The sequence below is a fragment of the Heterocephalus glaber genome, unplaced genomic scaffold (genome assembly GCF_053883595.1).
Source record: "Heterocephalus glaber isolate CG9 unplaced genomic scaffold, H.glaber_assembly_v1.0 deba00001733, whole genome shotgun sequence".
In the NCBI taxonomy this organism is placed as follows: Eukaryota; Metazoa; Chordata; class Mammalia; order Rodentia; family Bathyergidae; genus Heterocephalus; species Heterocephalus glaber.
The window spans coordinates 15,375,317-15,382,070 of NW_028258444.1; the positions used below are offsets into that span (position 1 = coordinate 15,375,317).

At 40.3% G+C, this 6,754-nt stretch overlaps 1 pseudogene; it reads right to left on the reverse strand.

Annotated features, from left to right (window-relative positions):
* Positions 1 to 944: 944 nt before the first annotated feature.
* On the reverse strand, positions 945 to 1,564 carry LOC101722742 (ras-related protein Rab-6A pseudogene; annotated as a pseudogene).
* Positions 1,565 to 6,754: the final 5,190 nt, after the last annotated feature.

The following is a 6,754-nucleotide window of genomic DNA, read 5'->3' on the forward strand; positions in this document are numbered from 1 at the left end:
CCGCCTGCTGCGCAAGTGCAAGGACCCAAGTTCGATCCCCAGCACCTAAAAAAAAAAAAAAAAAAAAAATCTTGGGAGAAATAGTTCATTAGAACTTTATGATTTTATCATGAAGAATTAACTGGTTACTTTTGTCTCCCAGAGTCTAATAAAACACATGTGAAAAGGTTATTTGTTTTTGTCAGAAATACATTTTATATTCTACTTTTGCATACTCAGTCTGTTCATGAGCACTCATTTTTCCACTAAGTTTATGGGTACATTTTAGGTATAAAATACAGTTACATTCATCATTGGGAACTTGTCCCAAATGAGGACTCATTTTTAAGATACAGCATAACCCTTTCTCCATTCAAGTACTGCCCACCACAATAGCTAAGTTTTGCTTTTCTTTGTACCAGGGATCAAGTTCGGGCCCTTGCTCTTGTGCAGCAGACATGAAACCATTGCGCTACATCCCTGGCCAATAGCTAAGTTTTGACTCAAAGAAGGCTAAGCAATTTATATCAGTGCTCAAGAATAAGTTTGGACATCTTGGCCTATTGCTACTTGCCACCTTGTGTGTTTTGTGGTAGATTAGGAATAGGAACTGAGGAGGGTAAGGAAGAAGTGAGAAAAGCAGTAAGAGATCAAATAGGTAGGAACAAAAGCCGTGAACATACTGCTCCTTAACCAAGCCACGCATGCTGGTTACATTTCCATCATTTTGAAGTATGTTATCATAACATTAAAAAAGAAAAAATGTTAAGAAAATGTATCTAATCTTCAGTTATCACTGGAATCTTTTGGCTTTTTGTAAAATATAAATAATGAAGACACTGACTTTTTTGTGCTTGTGAAGCTAATAGATCATCTCCACGAGATAGCCAGCAATGATGAATTGCAATATGTTATTATTGAAGGGAAAAGGTTCAAGCCAATGTCACACGGCAGTCAGTGAAAGAGTACAGAGGCCAAACCAGTGAGCTTCTGGACCAGGGCTGAAGATGCTATGGGGGATTAGCAGGAACAGCCTCCTTCGGTGACTGGTTGCTCTTGAGGCTTTTCCAGCTTTATGTCAATCATGTCTGCTCTGCTTCTGTCCTGTGCGCTTTCCATTCCAGGCAAAGCTGCTGCTACGCGTCGTCGGAAGAGCTGCTTTACACTGTCGCCTGCTTTTGCACTGGTTTCAGTAAACATAACATTCAGCTCTTTGGCTTTTCTCTCGCCTTCCTCAATTGACACTTGCCTCTTATCAGCAAGATCTGTTTTATTTCCTAGTAGCATGATGATAACATCACTTCCTCTTTCTGTTCTGACATCAATCCATTTTGTAGTTTGCTGGAATAAGTTAACATTTGTTACATCGCAAAATACTACAGCTGCAGCAGAATCACGGATGTAACTGGGAATGAGGGCTACAGGAACGTTCCTGACTCGCAGTATCCCACAGCCGCAGCCTGATTGTTCGATCATCCAAATACATTGTTTTTGACAAAAAGTCAATGCCAATTGTTGTCTGATAGGTGTTGTCAAAACTGTCATGCATGAATCTGGTGATCAAGGACGTCTTTCCAACTCGGCTCCCAAGGCTGCCTCCGCCGCAGCCCAACCTGCTGAGTGCGTGAGCTCTGGCGTGGCGCGGGGCCAGCCCGGGCGCAAGCCTGCCTTCTGGCCGGCCGCCGAATTGCCTGTTTCCTTTAAGTTGATTGTTAGATCTAGAGAGTTTTAATTGAACTCAGGTTCAAAGTTTTTTCCAGACTACTTTGTTCTTTTGTGAAGAGCCAAATACTTGGTTATCTCTAGTTTGGTCATATGATTGGCTATATGATCATGACGGGATCCATATTTATTAGCAGTTATAAAATGGTGATGCTCTAATTCAAACTCATTATAGAATATTTCTGGGGGTTTTTTGGTACCGGGGATCGAACTCGGACCTTGCGCTTGAGAGGCGGGTGGCGGAAACACTGAGCTAAATCCCTGGCCCATTACAGAATATTGCTATAGAGAGCTTCCCTTGTTTTCTACTTTATAACCCAGGCCAGGATGAATGAATTCCTCTCTTTTATTTACCGATTTTTAAAATAGTTGGTCCATCACTTCTCAGCCTTTTTTGCTAAGATCAAGTGCAGGAAAATAGTTGGTTCATTGACATGTTTTAAACCAGTTCAGCCTCTTTTTCCTTGTTTCCTTTTGAATATTGTTATGACCTCATTATTTTAAATATAGTTGATGTTTCAATTCCCAGCAGTTGTCATGCTCACTGAGCCTCTGTATGCTCATCTCCGGCTAGTGGGCATCCCTGTAAATTGGTTGTGGAGTCCTTTGGGCTTGACTGCGGCCGTCCTGGAGTGTCTCCTTCTGTCTTCTACATTTCCTGCCTCAGAACTGGGATCAGCCATTTTTTTTTTTCAAGGAGTCTCATTTCCTTTTAATGGGAAATGGTATTTAGAGAACACAATAATCTGGGTGGTCTTTTTGGAAGAATGGAGCTAAAAGCTATTTTGCTCTGTGTTGTTTTTTAAAAAGATTTTTTAAAAGGGTGTGTGGTAGTATTCCTGTTTAACGGGCCAGTATAATCCAGGCTCTTATGTATGATGAGGAAAGAATTGCCCAGTGTGTACCCAGTAGTAAGCAGTAAGCACCTACATTTGTTGAAGATCACTGGAAGCTGTGCTCAGGGCAAGTTCATGCCAATAAAAGATAAAGCACACACAGAGAAAGGTGCTAGGGTGACAGAAAAGCACTGCACACAGGTCACAGCACACAAAAATAGCAACAGCAACAGCAACAAAAAGCATGGGTGCATCAGGCTTTCGGAATTTAAAGGCCATTCATCTCCTCTTAGTTGCTTCCCCTTGAATCGCTAAGTGTGGTTGACAGAAATGATTGACAGAGGGCTGAGTCACCTTAGGGGGCTCAACAGGCGTGCTTGTCTCAGAATTCACGATTTTAGTTACATTTATGACATACAGTGCATATTTATGAACCTGTAATGAGGTAAGGTGGGGCAAGGGTGACCAGAAAGTCAGGCTAGGAGATCCAATAGGCACATGCTCTCACCCAGAGCATCAGAGATCCCCTGCGTTTTTCTTATTTCATTTTCCACCCTTCTTGGGAAAATGGAAGCAGGAATAACTATAAGATATTGTTTAAAATTAAATGGAGGGAAGGGAGTGACTTCCTCAGGTCCATTGTTTCTACCTTTACTAGTCTCAAAACAAAAAGTGAAAAGGGATTGGGGATGCAGCTCAGTGTGAAGGCTCTGGGTTCAATTCTCAGTACAGAAAAAAACGAAGATAAAAAATTATGATTTCATACTAACATTTCAAATTCAAGATTCTAATATTTGTATATAAACTCCTTTTTTTTTTTATTTTTCAGTACCGGGATCAAACTCAGGACCTTGTGCTTACAAGGCAGATGCGGTGCCACTGAGCTAAATCCCAGCCCCCTTTTTTTGAGACAGGGTCTCACTATGTAATTCAGGCTGACCCTGAACTCGCTAAGTGACCCAGGCTGGCTAACCTTGAACTTCAGGCCATCCTCCTCAACTTCCTGAGTGCTGGGATTGCAGGTGTGCCCCACCACACCCGAATCATAAGTTTTTATGTGTATCGTCTTTCTCTCCTGCCAAGGATCCTGTTTATCAGTGACAATGTGAATGACAGACTTAAAAATAATAAAGCTATCCAATAATTATTCATCTACTTTATCACATGTAATTGATACTGTGCAGTACATTGGAGAGATCAATTCCAGGTTCTTGTGTAGGGTGAGCAAAGACTTGCAGGTGTACATCCAATGGTAAAAGAAAAAGCTGCTGCATTTGAAGATGATGGGAAGATACGCTAGGGCAGATCCATCCCAACAGAAACTAAAAGGTGCCACAAATGAAAAGGTGCCAAGACAGCAGGGGAATAGGAAGAAGGAAGATAAATCCGACTTTCAAATTTAAGAAGATGTGGATTCCACCCGGGGCGCCTCTCGTTGGATCTCTGGGTCAGATCGACAGAGATGATTTACAGGGTGCTGAGGTATTTCAGGAGCTCCTTAGTACGCATGTCTCTCTCGGAATGTGTGCTGCTTTAGTAGCTAATGTGAGTTGCAGTCTTTCTGGTATTAAAGGGCTGAGGTTCCAGTGGGGAAAAGATTGCTGAAGGTCAGGCCACAAGCTCTAACATGGGTGTGCTCTGGCCTGGAGGTTTACAAATTTCCTGAGTTTTTGTTATTTTATTTTAACATTTTCATATTTTATTGGTACATTCTAGGTATACAATATAATGACATTCATCATTGGAAATTTGCACCTTTACGTAATCTCTCTTGGTTCTTATTTTTACCCCCTTTCGCTGCCCTCCCTTCAACCCCTCCATCCCTTCCTATTTACAAAGACTTTGTTTCCTTTTTTCATTTTTTCATATTAATTCCATTCCCTTCTTTCTTTTCCCCTAACCTTCCCATTTCCCCTTCTCCTTTGCCAATTTTCTTCCTATTTCCCATTATCTATCATACCTTTTAGTCCTTATTTACACTTTCAGTTTCTCACACGAGAGAAACTACTCGGTATTTACACATGTGTGTCCTGTTTACTTCACTTAAGAGTAGCATGTCAATGTGCATCCATTTACCAATAAATGTCTCTAATTTCTCATTTTTGATGGCTGAGTAATACTCCATTTTATTTTAAAAACCACATTTTCTTGATCCAGTCTCTAGTTGGTGGGCATTTGGACTGTTTCCAAGTTTTAGCTATTACAAACTGTGCTGCTATAAACATGGGTGCACACATATCACTGTGGTAGGATTCTTTTAATACTTTGGGGAAGATCCCCAGCAGGGGAATAATTGGGTCAAATAGGACTTCCAGTTCTGGTTCTTTGAGGTAGGTCCATACTGATTTCCACAGTGGTTGCACCAGTTGACACTGCCACCAGCAGTGGAGCAGGGTTCCTCTTTCCCTATAGCCCCGCCAGCATTTGTTATTGGTTGATTTCATAATAGCAGCCATTTTCTCTGGGGTGAGGTGGAATCTCAGCTTTGTTTTCATTTGTATCTCTTGACTGACCAGTGATGTTGAATGTTTTTTCATATGTTTGCTATTTCTACTTCTTTTTCTGAGAAATGTCTGTTCATTTCAGATGCCCATTTTTGGTTTGGGTCTTTAAATTTGGGAGGTCTGATTTTTTTTAAGTTCTTTATAGATTCGAGATAGTACACCTTTGTCTGAGGAATAGCAGCTGAAGATTTTTTCCCACATTGTGGGTTGTCTGTTCACACTGCTGGTGGTTTCTCTTGCTGTGCAGAAGCTTTTTAATAAGAAGAGATCCCACTTGTTGATTGTTTGTGCTAGTTCACGGGCAACTGAGGTTTTGTTCATAAAATCTTTTTCTACACCGATGTCTTCAAGAGTTCTACCTAACCTCTGTTCCAGCCAGTTCAGCATTTCTGTTTTAATATTTAGATCTTTAATCCATTTCAATTTTAGTTTAGTACAAGGTGAGAGATACAGGTTTAGGTTTTATTTTTGGCAATTTTTCCCACATCTTTTACTAAAGAGCCTATCTTTCCTCCAATGAGGGTGTTTGGCTCCTTTCTTGAAGATGAGATGGCTGAGTGTGTCTGGAGTTGTTTCTGCATCTTCTAATTTGTTCCACTGGTCCTCAGGTCCGTTTCTTTGCCAGTACCATGCTGCTTCTATCACAGTAGCTTTGTAGTAGAGTTGCAGGTTGGGGATTGTGATATCCCCTGCCATGTCTCTGTTACCTAGAATTGCTTTCACTATTCGGGGTCTCTTCTTGTTCCAAATGAAGTTTTGGATTGTTTTCTCAAGGTCCATGAAATATGGTGCTGGGATTTCAATTGGGATTGCATTGCATCTATATAGCAGTTTTGGAAGTATGACCATTTTCACTATATTAATCCTTCCTACCCAGGAGCAGGGGATATCTTTCCATTTTCTGATATCATCTTCAATCTCTCTTTTCAGAGTGCTGTAGTTTTCAGAGAAGAGGTCTTTGATTTCTTTTGTTAGGTTGATTCCTAGGTATTTCAGTTTTTTGGATGCTATTGTGAAAGGAATTGATTGCCCCATTTCTCTCTCAGTGAGTCTGTTATTCGTGTTGAGGAAAGCTATTGATTTTTGTGTGTTGACCTTGTATCCAGCTACTTGACTGAATTTGGTTATTAAGTCTAGAAGACTTTTGGTGGAGTTCTTGGGGTCTTCTATATAGAGTATCATGTCATCTGCAAATAATGACAATTTGACTTCTTCATTTCCTATCTTTATTCCTTTTATTTCTTTCTCTTGGCTAATTGCCATGGCTACTGTTTCCAAAACTATATTGAACAGGAGTGGTGATAGTGGAGATCCTTGTCTTGTTCCTGATTTTAGTGTGAAGGATTTCAGTTTTTGACCATTTAATATGATACTGGCTGTTGGTTTTTCGTAGATGGCTTCTACCAGTTTGAGGCAGAGACCATCTATTCCAAGTTTTTGTAGGGTTTTTGTCATAAATGCAGGTTGGATTTTGTCAAATGCTTTTTTTGCATCTATGGAGATAATCATATGGTTTTTGTCCTTGACTCTATTGATATAGTGTATTACATTGATTGATTTGCATATGTTGAACCATCTCTGCTTCCCTGAGATGAATCCCACTTGATCAGGGTGTATGATCTTCTTGATGATCTTCTGCATTCTATTTACCAGTATCTTATTAAGGATTTTTGCATCTATGTTCATTAATGAGATTGGCCTATAGTTCTCCTT